The sequence below is a fragment of the Pieris napi genome, chromosome 5 (genome assembly GCF_905475465.1).
Source record: "Pieris napi chromosome 5, ilPieNapi1.2, whole genome shotgun sequence".
In the NCBI taxonomy this organism is placed as follows: Eukaryota; Metazoa; Arthropoda; class Insecta; order Lepidoptera; family Pieridae; genus Pieris; species Pieris napi.
The window spans coordinates 532,074-550,046 of record NC_062238.1 but is presented as its reverse complement, the minus strand read 5'-3'; positions in this window follow the sequence as shown (position 1 = coordinate 550,046).

Below are 17,973 nucleotides of genomic sequence, written 5' to 3'. Positions count from 1 at the left end.
ATTATCTACTATAACGTATGAAGTTGCTCCGCTGCTGTGATAAAGCTAAAACGATAACTGATATTCTGGTGTAAGAATCACGAATTGTACACAAACACTAAGTATGACTCTCGAACGTTAAAAAAATTATTGTACCTATTGAATTTTGGCAAACGTTAAGTCTAGTTTCTATTGTTTTCTGTATGATAACAGAGAAAATATTTTTACTAATCTGTGAGCCATATAAAATTGCAATAAGGTAAATCAATAATTACAACAATTTTTTTTATAAAAGGGCAAAGTCACTTAAACGCTGGCAGCATTTCCTCGTTGTATTGTGTTAATTATCCGTTGAGCGAGGAAAGCACCAGCTCTGGGCTCACCCGTACTATCTACCAAGCGTCAACTTAAATCTTTAATTAGCGCCTGTGCACTTGGTAAATTCATCGCAAATCATGTTAATATATATAAAATAATATTACGTTCAAATGTAGTTTATTTTAACCAATCAAATAGATGTGTTTTTTAAATTTATTAACTGCGTAGTGAAGTAAATTGAAGTTTTATACTGTAACCATGTTTTATACCTACATTATGCATTACTATCTGTATTTTTAATCAAATGTTTGTCTGTTTCGCAGCTGGAAGTCACCGCTTTCCAGCACTTGGTATAAACTAAGCCAAGCTGCTCCGTTGTTGAATACGAGTATCAATGTAAGTGATGTATTTTGATATACAGGAGTCATAGGTCGCGATTAGTCTCGACTGAGTCTTTCTTTAAAACGTGCGAAGTTAAAACGAAATCACAATTTGTCTATTCTTATTGTGTAAATGAATTTGGGTGCCTTTTTCAAGCAGAAAATCGCTAGCCCAAGGGACTTTGCCGTTAGCTATAATAGAGTTATTAACCCTACATGCCCAATAATAAAATTAGCTTCAAGCCTATTTTATAATTTCTTTTTAATCTGTGAAAGACATTAAGTATGGGATATCAGATTTGTTCTGCAAAATAAAGTTATTTTAGATGCGATAAATTTAATTCTGTATGAAAAACATGTTTATAAATTGCGGTAACATATAACCTAATGACTTTTTTTATTTAATAAATATATAGATTTGGTTTATATTATTTTTCAATTTTTTTAATAAATATTAAAAAAAATATATTACTAAATAGTAGTTTTTTACCTATAAATTAAGTAAGATTAATGTAAAAAGTGACAAATGCTGAACACAATCCTTTTGGTTTCCATATATGTTAATTTTGTTATTAAGCTTTTTAGGTCTGGGCCTCAGATTTCTGTATATACTGTATTTGAAAGTTTTCTATAGAAAATATAGACTAATATTGCTTAATATAATTAAATGTCTTTATAATAACCCACGTGAGAGGAAATAAAGTAAATTAAACTATTTACTGTACCTAAAATACATAGGAAGGTTTAATGATCGGGAAAAACAAAAGCCCATGGAAAATATAAGAGACAAAATTGTGGTTAGTGCGTCCTTACAAATATGACAATGTCCGTTAATTCCGGTGTCCGGCGATCGGTGATGCGTGCAAAATGTACACTATGGAAGTGCAGAGATGTGATCAGCAATAAATATACAAGTTTTGATACTTTTAGATATATTATTAGTTGTAGGTGGTATTCTTATGGGTCGGTAACTGATGTCTTAGTATCGTGGTCAGTATAGTAAGATCTGGCGCCAATAATTCCTCCATAAATTTCGGTCCTGCACTTCTTTTACAACTGTGACGAGTCTTTCTTTTCATCAGTCCATCTCGTTGGCGAACATCCACGCGATCTTTGACGTTGCCAATCACGGTGAGCTTCTCTAGGTTATCGTCGCCACTATGCATTGTGTACGAAATGATGCAGAGAACGAAATGATGCGTTTGTATTATGCGCTAAAATTAAAAAGCCTTCAAATAAAATACTAGTATCAATACTACGTGGTCGAAGTATACGTGACAATATTGGCTATTAAACGGAAGAGCGATATCTTACAAATTCTGCTAGCTTCCGTCGTGAAACCTTTTTGGGGAATTATAGGAAGCAATTTTGTACGGTATTTTGAAATTTATCCGTCCTTTTCAAGGAAATCGTGGCAAGGTAACGTTTAATTAGAAATTAATACAATGGAGTCACTGTAAGGCTAAGTTTGACAACCTCTCTTGACATAGAATATTTTAAGTATATTGTAACATTAAAAGACATATTAACTAGTACTCTAAAGAATCTACTTTTAAATGAGGTTTTATTGTAAGGCATCTGTCAAACACTTGGTCCATTTGGTACTGAAAATCTGATAATTTATTAAATAGTCAGCAAACAATCTGTGAAACGAGCACAGAAATGTTTGTCCTATTATAAAGTTGCTAGATGAACAATTTTTTAAAAATCTTTATCCTGAGATGAGTGAGAATAAAAAAATAAAAAAAAACTTAAATTAATTGCACTGTTGAATTTTTATTATTTTCATTGTAAATAAACAAATATGAGATTTCAGAGTGCGACTCTCATTCCTGAGGTCGTAGGTTCGTTCCCGTCAGCTGTGCATCAATGGACTTTCTTTCTATGTGCGCATTTAACATTCGAACGGTGAAGGAGAACATCGTGAGGAAACCAGCTTGCCTTAGACCCAAAAAGTCGATGGCGTGTGTCAGTACGAGCCTATTAGATTGACAAATGATCATGAAACAGATAAATTGAATTAAAACAAAACGATTTGGCATTCTGATAAGGATGGAGCTTGTAGTTTATTGTTTATCAGAATGCCAAATCGTAAAATGACTGCTTCACGACTGATTTGAGCGCGACCGCCGCTGTGAAAACCGCTGTGCGAGTTCGAAAAGTGAGTTACAGAAGACAGACCTAAAAAGGTTGTAGGGCCATTGATTTATTTTATGAGGTTTCTCGACCCTACTAGACGTTTAAAAATTAGGACTTTCATGGGGCTTAAATGCCTCTCATAGATATCTGTCAGACAACTCTTTGGCTATGGTCTTGACTACCTTTTTGCGAATTTGTAAAAACAAAACACCTGCCTCTCTATTCGAACAAAAACCCACCAATTGCGAAGCATCTGGCTGCGCATGCGCGAAGGCGCGAAGCCCCACAGACAGATCGAATTGTCACAACTGTCATTCTCCCCGCCTCTTTATTTTCGCGCCCAGATGTTGCTTTTTTGCAAAATCTCGACTAATTGTTTATAGCGTGAAGTAATTAAGTGAATAATTGGTTAAATCGCTCGGTATGTTGAATATGCGTGTGAAGATTGTGGGTCAGGTTGAAGAATTTGTGACATACGGTTGTTGGATCAATATTTTCTCATGGGAAGGGGTTCAAAATCAGTTCAGACCACCTAGAGGTTGTGTAATCGGGTTCACTTGATATTTGGCTAATTTTTCAACTCTTACATTTTCACACTGTTTGAAAAAATAAATGAATCAAGCAAGCCTACATGTTCGCTATTTGTCTATACATAGTATTGATTATTTTGAACTGTGGTTATGAATACAATAAAATAACCACGACAAACCAATAATAAAATATGTGTATCTTCGTCAAATGCATTATAGAAAGATAGTTCATTACAAAAATTTCAAATATCTACTATTAGAATTGGAGTCCTACAAGAAAAGAGTGTACCAATTCTTGAAAGGCCAGCAACGCACTTGCGAGCCTTCTGGCAGTTTTAGTGTCCATGGGCTCAGATGTGCCTCCTGGCCTGTTCTTTAAATAAAAAGAGTTGAGCACCCCCCCCCCCCCCTCCGAAGACCAATACGATTTATATATACGGGCTTTAAACTTCACGCTAAGTCTGCTAAATCTTACCCTTATTCCACAGATGTTATGTGGCTGATGAGTAAAAATATTTATAAATCCTTGATATATAAGATCACATGACAATCATGAACGACGGACGTCAAGGTGATACGGATGGTATTTTGTATTCTGCCTTGACATCCGATGATGAAACTCAGCTCAGGATTTGTTAGAACTTCACATTTTCACTTGTTTATTTGGTGGTAAAACGTCTCCATAAAATTCCTCGATTAATGGACTACGCAAAAATTCTTCAACACGAACCCATATTTCACCAATCAAATTCTTTAGTTAATAATTTGTTGAAAACCTAAAGAATAAACACAAGACAAATTATTGCCTTATTTAAGTTAGGTAGCATAAATCCAGATTAAGATTTAGCTACTAGTTTTGAGTTCTGACAAAAAAATAAACGCCAGTAGGGCACTAGGTGACCGCAGTCCTAGGGCTTCGGCCACACGGGCGCCGTAATTTAACGCCTCATTTCACCCGTGCACAATGCTTATTAGTTTCCTTCAAAACGTGTTTTACAAGACCTAAGGTAACAAAAATAGTTTCGCTAGAACATGGTCAGACACGAGTTTCAAGGACCATCAACCTTGGCTTTGATGGACAGCTTATGAAGTATTATCATGTTAAATAAAAAAAAATTCCTTGCCTCTTCACCATATTATAGATTGACATGCTGCAGGTATTGACATCTTTGTGAGAGGGGCCGTTCAAGTATTACGTGAGCGGATTTACTGCAATTTATCCCCCTCCCCCTTCCTCATGTCAGCAAAAGTAAGCAAACCTCTCAAAAATAATAGATTTTTTTTTTAAATAGAACGGGGGGCTAACGGGCAGGAATCTCACCTGATGTTAAGTGATACCGCCGCCCATGGACACTCTCAATGCCAGAGGGCTCGCGAGTGCGTTGCCTGCTTTTTAAGAATTGTTACGCTCTTTTCTTGAAAGACCCTAAGTCGAATTGCGAACGTTGTGAGTAAGATGGGGTCAAACATTAGTTTAGAATTTTGCTTTAACATAGAATTTAAGATAATAATTTTAATAAGTATAATATTTGTTTCCAAGAGAAGATACCTATATAATAATAGAATATAGCGTCTGTCAGACTAAAGAGCAAATCACCATAATTTATAAATAATGTTAGATGTAATTTCGTTTTTCTTACACACATCTTTTTGTACTTATAAAGGGTTAGTGAGGAAAAGTTTTTCAAAAAATGAGTCTCCCACACTCGTTGTGGGAAACACGTTTTTATATAATTAAAAAAGTCTTATGGTTCTATACGAGAAGGACGGAACACTTCCGCAGCATCAGTACGTTTGGGGCACACCGGGAGACATTATATTTATAGCTTAGTTAATATAAAATCGTTATAGTTATAACATAGCTAACTTGTGTGTGTGTGCTTCCGTGTGTGTAAGTGGTTATTAAAATAGACGCATACTCCACCACCATCAGTGTACTCCACTTTATAAAGAACACTTTACAAAGAAAAATAGAAAGCCGAGACTTATTACTAAAATAAAGATACAGGTTGACATGGTTGAAACGTTTGTACACACCAGAAGTGAATGACTGTGATAATGTTTTGAAAGGGATGGGATGGGAGGTGAAGAGTGCAAGTGTAAAAGAGTGTAAGTGCATTGTGAAAATTAAAAAAGATTATTCTTGTAGGTGTACTAGTACTTTAGTTCCTTCATAGCTTATTAATTTTCAGATTGACTAAATATTATAACTTCTTGATGTTAAAAGTGTGAACAGTTTTAACTAATTATATTATATCTATGCTATAAAGAATACACTTTTTAATAACACTAATTAATATACATTTTCGTCACACGTTGAATAGTGTGATTTTGTTCTCAGTGGGTCGCATGCTTTACACTACCTGTAGATAATGACGTCCTGTATTAGAGATATGGTTCCCATATTTAACTATTCCCAGAAACTATTACACATAACAATAGTTTTATAGAGTATCAATATTTTATGAATAGATTTATATTGCCTTTGTGGTCTCAAGATGGCGCATTTACCCGCACCAATATTTTCAGGTATTTTAAGCGAGGGTCTTATTTGAGTTTAGTTCTAACACGTGCCGTTTTCAAATTTTCACCATCTCTTTTTTATGTTACAGGAGGGAAACGGGCAGGAGGCTCACCTGATGTTAAGTGATACCGCCGCCCATGGATACTCTCAATGCCAGAGTGCTCGCAAATGCGTTGCCGGCCTTTTAAGAATTGGTACGCTCTTTTCTTGAAGGACGAATTTGTTCGGAAATACTTCAGTGGGCAGCTGGTTCCACATATTGGTGAAGCGCGGCAAAAACTGCCTTAGAAAACGCTCAGTTGTGGAACGACGGACGTCGAGGTTATCGCTTCGAAAAAGCTGTTATACTTGTATGCCCTGTAAAATAATAATGGTTTTGGATTAGTTGGTATATAAAGCTGACTACCAGATCCCCCAAAACGATGTACGCAATCCCATGCCCTCGTGGTGGGTTACTTCAAAAATCATCGAACAACACTTTTGATTCCTAGATAATTATTTCTAGTCAAAAATGAATCAGCAATTTCGTGGACTGGACTTGCAGGACAGTGAATTTTTTAATGATACCGGGTGGGCTACCCAAGCTGCCGCCCAATTAACTTAAATCAAAATAAAAGTCAAAAACCTGGCAAAAAGTCCAATTTGAGGCGCCAAAATTGCCGCTACCCTTTTGTCGCGGTCATTATAAATTAAAAAATTGACGATAAAATATCCGAAGACCCCTTCAGTTATGGGAATATTAGAAAGTGTTGCCATTTGTTTAATAGTTTTATTATCACACAAAGTAATAGGGTTGAAAGCCTCATCGTAAGAATTTAATAATTGTGTCTTGGACCTCAAATATTCATTTAAATATATTTAAAAACACACAAGTATAGAGTATTTTCGTAACCTACATAGTAATAATAATAATTTTTAATAGTTGACTTGGTTGTTTTTTAGATCCTAAATTATTGTATTCACTTGTAAGTGCTACTTTATTTCCCTTTGAAATAAAGCAAAATTTTAGTTTGATAGCAAACTTGGATATTCATTATTAAGGACACGAAACCTTAAGACGAGAGGTGATATTTTTATTAACAAATTAAGCGTAGTACTTGTGCAGGTGCTGAAATATGATCAACACAATAAGTGCATACAAAAACAAAGTTTATTTGTCGAAGAAACAGAATCCCAAAGATCATCGAGGAAGGAAGCTTTTTATTCGACGCCGCCGCTGACTCAGCAAAATTACATAAAAAATTGAGATGTCGATTCCGCGATGACTGTGTGAAAATACAAACCAATGTGATGTATCAATCTTATGTAAAATGTTTATCGTTAATTGTGTCTTTTAGTGCCAAAGATTTGGCCTAGTGGTTTCAGCGTGCGTTTCTCGTGCGTGAGTTCCCCGTAGAACGAACCTACGAGCACTAGACATGTGGGTGTGTTTTAAAAAAATTCTTGATAGAGTCTACGAGTACCGAGAATTTTTTTACGCGGGCTTTTTTTCTCGGTCTACACCCTATGTCTTCTTTGAAATGCCTTGGAATAAGTGATAATAAACATTTATTTTTTTAAAGTAGGTAAGCGCTATCTATCGTTTTGACTTTGAATTCACATTACATACAAAGACCATTAAGCTTTATAGCTATAGCATTATAGCTTTAAGCGATAAAACATATATAATTACTCTAAAATATCAGTATACTATAACAAATAAACATTTAAATTAATTAATAAAATACCACGAATGAATTCTCACTAAACTGATCGATTCACCGTTCTCACTGATTTTTTAACATACTCAAGAGGCTTGAGGGTGGCATCTTAAAAATCGGTAGCTCACGTAAACACTTGACAGGGACAAGTGTTTTCTTAACAAATGGTTGAGTTTGGAGATTTCATAATTGACGAAAACTCATGTTTTTCTACCTAGTATTGATAGGTAAAGCATTGAAAGTGGCGTACCTGGGCCACGTGTTGCGACATGACAGCTACCTCCTTCTTCAATTAATTATAATGGGAAAAATTCAGGGGAAATGGGGTGGTGGTAGAAGGAAACAATCATCATGGCTTCGCAACGTTAGGGAGTGCTGGTATTGCGACTGCGGAAGAGTTGCTGCATCTGGCACAAGACACGTTTCAAGAGACTGACGGCAAACCTCCAGTAATGGAGAGGTACTAAAAGAATAAGGCATTGCCTGTGTGGCTCCTAAATGTTTATTTGAATCAATTGGCTGAAAGAGGCACAGGACCGACGCTAGAAGTTACTCCTTTCGGAGGCCAAGTCTCATTTTAGAACGCAGAGCCAGAGGATTGAGTGTGAAAGCCATACATCTTTAATAAACATCACTTTAAAACCATATAAATATTTTATTTTTACTCGTATAGATCTGTGAAATAATTTTAAAAAAATTTAGTGAGCACAAATGCCTTTTGTTCCGTCCATTAATGTTCTTATGATCAAACACGTATCAACTATTCAAAGATCGTTTTAAGCATAAAATCGCAATTTTTAATCGCGGCGTGTGTTCTTAGTCACACACAAAAGGGGTAGTTTTGTTAACAATAGTCGATTAACCTTCGTTGATGGTACAAATTAATTTCTGCAACGTTGTGGTAAAAAATACCCTTTAGCGTTGACGGGGGGTAAAAATGTGTTGTTTTCGTAGTGATGATAGTGTTTTATGCTGATGATTTATTGTTCTGAATTATTTATGGTTTCTTGTTCCGGTTTACACTTATGTAATTTATGTATTCAATTATATCATAATTGAAATTGTGTGTAGACAGAAATAGATCATGTTTGTCTGAAAAGCAAATAAAGATTATTTATTATTATTTATTTATAAAAGATATATCTTTGTTTATATATCCTAACATAGATTGAAAAGTATTAGTAACACTTTCTTAATGTAATAGTAGGCAAACGGGCAGGAGGCTAACCTGATGTTAAGTTAAGTCCGCCGCCCATGGACACTCACATTTAAATTACAAGTAAAATATATAATCCTAATAAAATAAGTAACATATAAGATAAACAAACAAAAAATTTCTACACAATGACACTGTTTAATTTATTTTTAGTGTAAGAGAATATATAATAAGAGAAATCTGTGGAAGTTATCTTGTCCTGTAAAAGTTATAATTTTTTTATAATATCTCTCCGACAGTTTCGGTAATTTTTCATTTCTCACACGACGCCTAACAAAAAAATCGATCGCATTTATAACAGAAGAGTTATTAGCATAAGTCAAAAATAACGGGTTGATTAATATGAACAATAGAGCAATAAAATAAAATGAAGAAATCAGGACCTCCCAAAGATGTACCAAATCGTCACTATCAATAGTTTCATATATTTATTAATGCAAACAGCTCGGCGGTACTTTGGCGAAGGGTCCAACGCACCGGGTGGCGGCCGTTATATTTTATGGCAACTGATATTTCTATTCTCTTCAAACTGTTATATGAGGCATAATATGTCAACAATTTAAAATTAATATTTCGTTTAAATTGAGCAGAAAAGACTTTGTAGGAATTTACTAGATAACAATTAAGACATGCTGGTACTGGGACAGAAAAGAAAATAGTATAGATAAATGCATATTCAAAATGTGAATTTACTAATGATTGTTTTTGAAATTTATTTGTTGATCTAGCAATTCAGCTCTATATCATTCCTTGATCACACGTCCTCCACTGTCTGTAATAATAAAATTTGAGAAATATATACTGACGAAAATTAAATTAAAATAAACATAAAAGGTTATATATATACGTTTTGAACTAAAACAATCGCATATGTTTATATTTTACAAATTATTCTATGAGAAGATTCATTTCAAATGTCATTATTATATGCAACAGAATCTACTCATACGCTAATATATTTTAGGTTGTACATACTACAAATAAATATATCTGATATTAATAATTTATTTCAGATAGAAGCGGATCTTGAATTCTCGTCAGAAGGGTTTGTCAAAGAGTCAGAATCCAACCTTGTCTAGAGAATATGTTTGTATAGATTTAGTCATAATTTCATGAATAATCTACGATAATTAGTAACCTAATTAGGAGCAAAAGAGTCATAAACACGTCCTAACTCGTATCAATTACAATATGACAGTCTGTGTTCGATGAATTTCGTCTTTTGGTTAATATAAAAGAATACTTCGCGTACTTGTTTCTCACAGAAACTCATTACCTAATTACCTGCTGATTTTTCCGTTTAAATCCTAAATACTGTACTTTGCTTCTGAAACAAGGCAAATTTCGCAGAGCAAATTGCACTACCGATGTTTTCACACTTAAAATAATTTTAATTTAGTCGCTCGTGTCTGTAATGGGTCCACGTGCTTGACGACATATGGGCGGCCATCTTGAAAAAACCGCGTCATATGGCGGGAAAAAACGTAAATGATAGAGGAAATGATTTTACGCGTATATTTCAAGCTTTCTTTATATAAAGAGGATGTTGTTATTAATTTATGTAATTTAACCCTTTATAAACATATGTTTGGGTTCGGATTAACTGCTATTCAAGGGGTTGGATGCGTTTAATTTTGAATTTATTTTGATTGCGTCTTGTTTTCGTTGTATCCGGGGAGACTTCCGTTTGGGAGATTCTTAGAACTTCATCTCAGGAAATTATTATTTGAAGATAAGGAATAAAATATTGGTGGCTTTTTAGATCATCGTTTCTCAAGCGGTGTGTCGCGACCCTTGGGGGGATCGAAATTGTTTTAAAAGGGGGTCGCAGTCTGTTGAAAATAATAAATACAAACTACATAATAAAAGATTCGTTTATTAAAGGAATTAATAACTAAAGTTTTGTGTTATAAATTATAAATTTACAGTGACGGGGTCGCAAGACTGTTTACTTAACTTTTTGGCTTATTCGTGGGTCGCGATTGATTGAAATATAGATTAAATTTTTTAAAAACAATGAGGATCTTTTGTCATCCATTGGTGGTTGTCGCTACTCGTCTCGTCGTAAAAAAAACGTCATGTTTAAAATAACAACCATTCTTGTATCCTACTCTTATACAACTGTGAATAAATTTTACGCCAATAAAAAACAAGAAAAACAAAAGCCACTTGAACGCATTCGTTAAGCACGACAATTGAATTATAATATTTAACACTTTAAGAGAATTTCAAATGTAATAACATTTAGTTAGCAAAGACAAATGGCCCGCCGGGAGGCGAACGTGGGACACGACATGACGTATTCCAAAACTTTAAATTACTTAAATTCTTGTGATATTTCAAAGAGCAAATTTATTTGGCGGTTATAGCGGGAAGGTTAGATTGCCCTTATTAATTGCCCTGTGATGTACTACACTTTAAAGATAGAATACAAAAGAAATATGAAAAACGACGAAAGATAATAAAAATATAAAAGGCGCTTCAAGTTACAATAACTAAAATTTTGCACTTTCAACGTAAGATAATCAAAACAAGACTAAATTACACTACAAATTACTTAATAGATTAAATCTAAACAATGCATTGAAAAATATCACAGAAAAAAAGCGGAATAATATGGAAGAGGCTTTTACCCTAAATACAAGACCGCTAATCATATACTAACTTAAATTTTCACAACTTATACTAATACTCATATTAAGAAATGTTAACTAACAATTTGTTCATTCATAAAGCTCTAATAAAAAGCTAACCTACTGATATAATATTTAGGACAATATTGTAATTAACACAGTAATAACCATATCGACTTATGATTGTCTTGTTTAATAAATAAATTATTTATTTTTATTTATTAAATTTAGGAGGAATGGTTGATATAAATTCAATCGACTTAGAGTCACTTCAAGAAAAGAGCGTATCTACTAATTCTTAAATCATACTTGAGAGCCTTCTGGCAATGTGAGTGTCCATGGGCGGCGGTATCACTTACCGTCAGATGAGCCTCCTGCCCGTTTGCTCTAATTATTTAAAAACAAGTTCTAATGATATTTTTACACATGTATCTATAACATATTTTCATCGACATAAGAGCAATATGTCTTCTAAGGAGATATAATATCATGAAAATATAACACTAATATTATACAATTAGACGATATTAGCATTTTTCTCAGTAAATAATATTACAAAGACAACAGACCGATTTATAACATTTCTCTGAATTATAATAAGCTCCATCAACCAGGACGACACGAGTGTGTCTCACGCGACTCTTGGCATTGCTCTGTGATTTGGCACTTTTGACCATTTCATCACTTACATACAGAGTGTTATAATTAATTAATTTACAACGGATAAAGGCTTCTAATGTATCACAATGTGTTTGCATTTCTTTATTTATTTATTTGTAAGTTGTACACATCATATTTTAAAAGAGACACGTAGACAATATGCAAAGCAAAAACAGATTACATTTTTAAACAAAATATACGAAACTGAAAGTATAAGTCAATTAAGTACATTAACTAAGAATTAGTCTAGTCTAGGGGGAACGCTGCCAGTATCTTCGGATTCTTGCCTAAAGTGGAGTCCCTTTAATAATATTTTTTAGTTTTAGATTCAAAGAATGTTATTTTTAAATCACGTTGCTTAATTAATGTAGTATTTAGATAATATCTAGTTAATAATTGAATAAAATTCAAAATCATTTATTCATATAGGTAACACAATATACACTTATGAACGTCAAAAAAAAATGAATTGCTTCTAATTTTATATTTTCTGCCAGTTCTCAAATCAAGGGCGTAGAACGGAAGAGAAGAACTGCCGATAAACACTAAATAAATATATTCTAAATAACGACCACCATCGGGACCTTGATGTAGAGGACGTCACCAGAGTAAGAAAAAATAATTTTGCAGAGTGAGGTCACAGTAGCGAAATTATGTATCTTATGTATTTTTTTTCGACATTATCGTATTGGCTGTACTGTAATGTACACTATGTATTAATTTTTGGGAATAAATAAATAAAAATGACGCTGTGTTTAATAATTAAATGGATTATAATTTCCAAATATATAGCGTGACTACGAACAGCAACGAAATTTTAGTCTAAACAATAAATACTATTTTGAACACTCTATATTCAATGTACTCAGCTCAGCTCGTTAACGTGTTGACTTTGTGTCGAGTGTTACGATTACGTCGAACCGGAGTTCGACTCCCGACTCGACAACTGATTTAATTTCATACTAATTTAGGCAAAATTACCGCAATTGTGAAGTGAGTGCGAACTTACGACGCATTTGAAGGTATAACAACATCGGATTGTTTAATAAGAAAGGGTATTTCTATATTTTATTTCATATTCGTTACGTTTTAAGATAATAATGTAATTAGATAATTATGTAATATATATAGGTTAGTTAGGTTAGTTAGTATTACCTACCTACTTATGGAAGATAATAGCAACTTTTTATTCGTACTTAAAAGGTCTGGGCCTCCGACTTCTGTATCTGTTTCATGATCATATTTTGTCAATCTAATAGGCAAGTAGGTGGCTGACACACGCTGTCGACTTTTTGGTTTTAAGGCAAGCCGGTTTCCTTAAGGTTTTCCTTCGCCGTTCGACCAAATGCTAAATGCGCACATAAACAGAAATATTGGTTTGTTTGGTGCACAGCCGGGGATAGAACCTACGACCTCAGGGATGAGAGTCGCACGCTATTATTTAAAGCAGTTCTGAGCTCCAGTAGTCCAGCTCCAACAATCATCAACTCAAAACATTGTGATGTAGCATAAAAGCTGGATAATAATAAGCGGCAAAAATATTTTAATAAAAACGGCAAGAGTCTTTCTTTCAACTTTTATTTTGTTCCCTTTGGAGAAGTCTCTTGGGCCGTGGGGTTCAAGTGCACAGGCGCTAATTAAAGATCTAAGTTAGCGCCTGGTAGATAGTCGCGGCGACCCCATACCTGGTGCTTTCCTCGCTCAACGAAAAAGTTGCAATAGCGATGTTGCCAGCATTAAAGGTACTTTTTTAATTTGTTTAAATTTTCCTTTTATCAATTTTTGATTACTATGTAGATTAAGATATTGTAAATACTGTTTGTATTTTGGATTTTTTATGTGTTTGAAATAAACCGACTTATATATCAAAGACATTTAAGAATCGTCAATAATACGACGGAATGTTAATGTCCTCTCTATATATATAAGTTTATCGATCTGAAAACAGGAAACTAGTGTGGAAAAAATACAGTACCATTTCCGCTCATATGAAAAATGCCTCAAAAAACTGTAGTGCAAATTCATTTGGCGAACAAAAGGATTGTTAGCAGATCCGATGAACTCACGTCAACACAATTTTGTCTGTTTGCTCTTCGTCCGCATCGCGTTAAGGGTACTTTTATTCAAGTTCGTACTATGTTTTAAAGATATAGAACAGAGCAGATAGATCCATTTAAAGTTAAGATACTTTCACATATAATTAATTAGTTTTATGTACAATCTGTAATATACACTAAAAATAAATGTCATAAAGTGACTTCCAGATAAGGCGGTAATGATCCGCATGACAATCCCTCCTGGATCCGACAGAACTAAGAACTGTAAGACAATTATTGACTTGAATATATGTAATATCAAAGTGATGTCTTGTAGCTTACTCTTTCTACTTTTAAATACACGCTTAAGAACGGCATTTGCAGTTCCATTCCTAAATATCATATTGATCTAGGAATTTTCCAGAAATTGTTTATCATACAAATCAACTCAATATTTTAATTCATTAGATGTATTTTTGAATTAAAATATTGAGTTGCTTTAGGAATAAACTTCACTATGGAATAAATTTGGTCTATCATGTTAGAAATTATCAAAATATTATTTAAATAAATATTATATTGTTTTTTTAAATCCAATGAAATAAATTTAATATTAATAATAAAAGCATAGAGTTCCATCGTCCATATTATCAAAAAAATCACAATATAAGTGCTGCTTTAGCGTGGTGCAAGCAGCGTGCTGGAGATTCCTCGGGTGGACCTCCAGAGGATGAGAACAGCTATAGATATATCTGTACATTATATAAGAGATAAATTCACGATAAACAGAATTCACCCTAATGGTTGTTGTACTGCGTTGGTCGTACGGCTTTTTTCTTCCCCTCAAGGGTGCGACACGTTAGCCAATGCAAACTGATGTAAATCTTTATACGAGGCCACATATAATGCTCTCAGTGGATATAGAGAGGCCAATGCAGTCCTGGACGAAAATGGAGGAGGTCTACGTCCAGAAATTAATCAAATAAAGAGGCTGATGATGACGGTTACAAAAAATTTATTATAAGAATTTGAAAATGTTATGGTGCTTGTGGCATTAAAATGTTGAATAGCTTTCCCTTAACATTTGTTTATATTTTCACAGAGAGAGGCTGTGATGGTGTTTGACGAGTGGACTGTTTATCGCGACCTCGCTGCCCTGTAACAAATATTATTTTGGACGTCCATAAAACGATTTTTAAATTCGTTAACTATGAGTATTGTTCTTTAATGTTACCTATGTAAGTTTTTCGCCAAAAAGACATTAAATAAATTTAAATTAACAAATAAATAACGTATAGGTATCGTAATACATTACGGAATTATTGACAATTAAAGGTAGGTACTCTGTCACTCCATTTTGGTCTTAATAGTACTTTTATATTGATAGTTATGTTTTAATTATTTTTATATACAACTTAGGTTAAGATGCTATTGTAATTCAATGTTTACATCTACCATACAGTCCTAGTTTTATTATAATAAAATATAATCTAAAATGTCTAATATTTAGACTAATTCGGCAGTCGGCAGTTTTGGCCGCGCACCACCACTATGTGGAACCGGCTGCCCACTGAAGTATTTCTGAACCAAATCGACTTAGAGTCTTTCAATAATCCTTTAAAGGCCGGCTAGGCACTCGCGAGCCCTCTGGTATTGAGAGTGTCCATGGGCGGTGGTATCACTTAACATCAGGGGGCAACCCCTGCTCTTTATAAAAGCTTTAGTCTTTTCATTCAGAGTTCATTTAGTACCAAAAAGCATCGTGTTAGTATAATTAATAACCAAAAAAACACCAAAGCTTGGTTAGTGGTATACTCGTGAAGCAGAAAACTAAAATGTTTTCCTCGAACACGAAACATAAACAACAAACATGATAATTAATACCCATATTACCCTCGATGGCTGGCACGCGACATTCTTCCCCTACGATGCGCTTGCGTTCATTAACTGACATTAAATAGAGAATGTTCTCTCCCTATTAACTTACGAATTTCTTTTTTGGGTTCAATTCCGTGTTCTTGTTTTGGTTTGAACACTGATAATATGTTATAAGTGATTTCTGAATCTGTTTCATGGTAGACATATGACAAGTAGGTGATCAGCCTCCTGTGCCTGACAGACGCCGTCGACTTTTTGGGTCTGCCCTGCGATTCTGTAACTCACTTCACGAACTCACACAGCAGTTTTCGCATCGGCGGTCTCTCTCAAATCAGTCGTGAAGCAGTCATTTTATGATTTGGCATTCTGAAAAGGTGGGAGCTTGTATTTTATTGTTTATCAGAATGCCAAATCATGAAGTCTGAAGTCACAAGGCCAAAACTATAGGAACAGTTAACTATTAAAAAGTAAGATGCTGATGAAAACTACAGAAAAAGTTTACGGACAATTTGTTTATGTTTCACGAAAACACTCTTCGTTTTTATATGTTATTTAATTCATTCATTATTCCACACATATCAGGACGACCAGCGTTCTACAGACTACAACTGAGCGTTTTTTAAGGCAGCTTCTGCCACGCACTACCACTATGTGGAACCAGCTGCCCACTGAAGTATTTCCGAACCAATTCGACTTAGGGTCCTTAAAGAAAAGAGCGTGCAGATTTTTAAAAGGACAGCAAGGCACTCGTAAGCTTCTAGCATTAAGAGTGTCCATGGGCGTTCATACACAAGAAGATGAAAAAGAAACGAGCATAAATTTTCATTTTTCATAAATTCTGTGGCCTCGTAAATATTAAATATCATATATTATAGTTATAGTAACAGATTTCTGATATATAAACACGACTTCGAAATCCAATTCAATTTAAATAAGAGCTGTTATATGTATTATCAAAATTCTAAACATATCATATAATTTTTTATTACAATACGTTGTACCTTTGTAGATTTCATAATTTATTATTTTATTCGTGGCTATTTCGATCAGTTTCATGTTTTATAATGAGAAGTCGGCGTATGGTGTTTAGTATGAAGAGTAACCAATCATCCTCATGCCATGGCTGGCACGCGAGTATTGGGCGAAATTACGTAGAGCTCGGCCTACCGAGTATGAATAATTTAAACTTAATTTACTATTAACAGACTCTAATTACAGATTTAAGTTGGCCCCTGATAGTACTGGTGACTCCAGAGCTGGTGCATTCCTCGCTTAACAAATATAAACTAAAGGTACGCTGTCACAGGGATCAAACTTTTAAATTTGTTTTAAATTTATATTTATCTTTTTTCAATTATTATTATTATTTAGGTTAAGAATATTGCAAATACTTACTTGTGTGTTGGAATTAAATATTACTGCCATTACGAGTACCTACTATTTACCCATTATGTAGTGTTGTATTGTAGTAGATTTAAAGAACACTTTACAATCACTTGACATTGTTAAAATTGACATAACTGGCCACATAAATATAAATATACTAATGAGCAGTGTTGGCCTAGTGGTTTCAACTTTTGACTTTCTTCCCTGTGTCGTTTCGATCCCCAGCCGTGCACCAATGGACTTGTGCAGATTTAAGACTCGCTAGTACGGTGAAGGTAACCGGACGGCTTAGACCAAAATAGTCGACTGCGTGTGTCAGGCACACAAGCTTCATCACCCACTTGCCTATTAGAAATCACGGAACAAATACAGAAATTTCACGCCTCCCTACGCCTCCCTTCCTATAAGCTTGTAGGACTACCATTAGTAACATAATAATAAAACAATCGAAGCCTAGGTGCTAGCCATAATAAATTTACGCGCTCTATACATTGTGACTCATTACAGCCCCTCAGATGCGCACGCGCCTAATTTAGTTTTTATACTATTTGTTAGTTACTGGATAACTAGCTTATATGATTTTGACCATCCCCT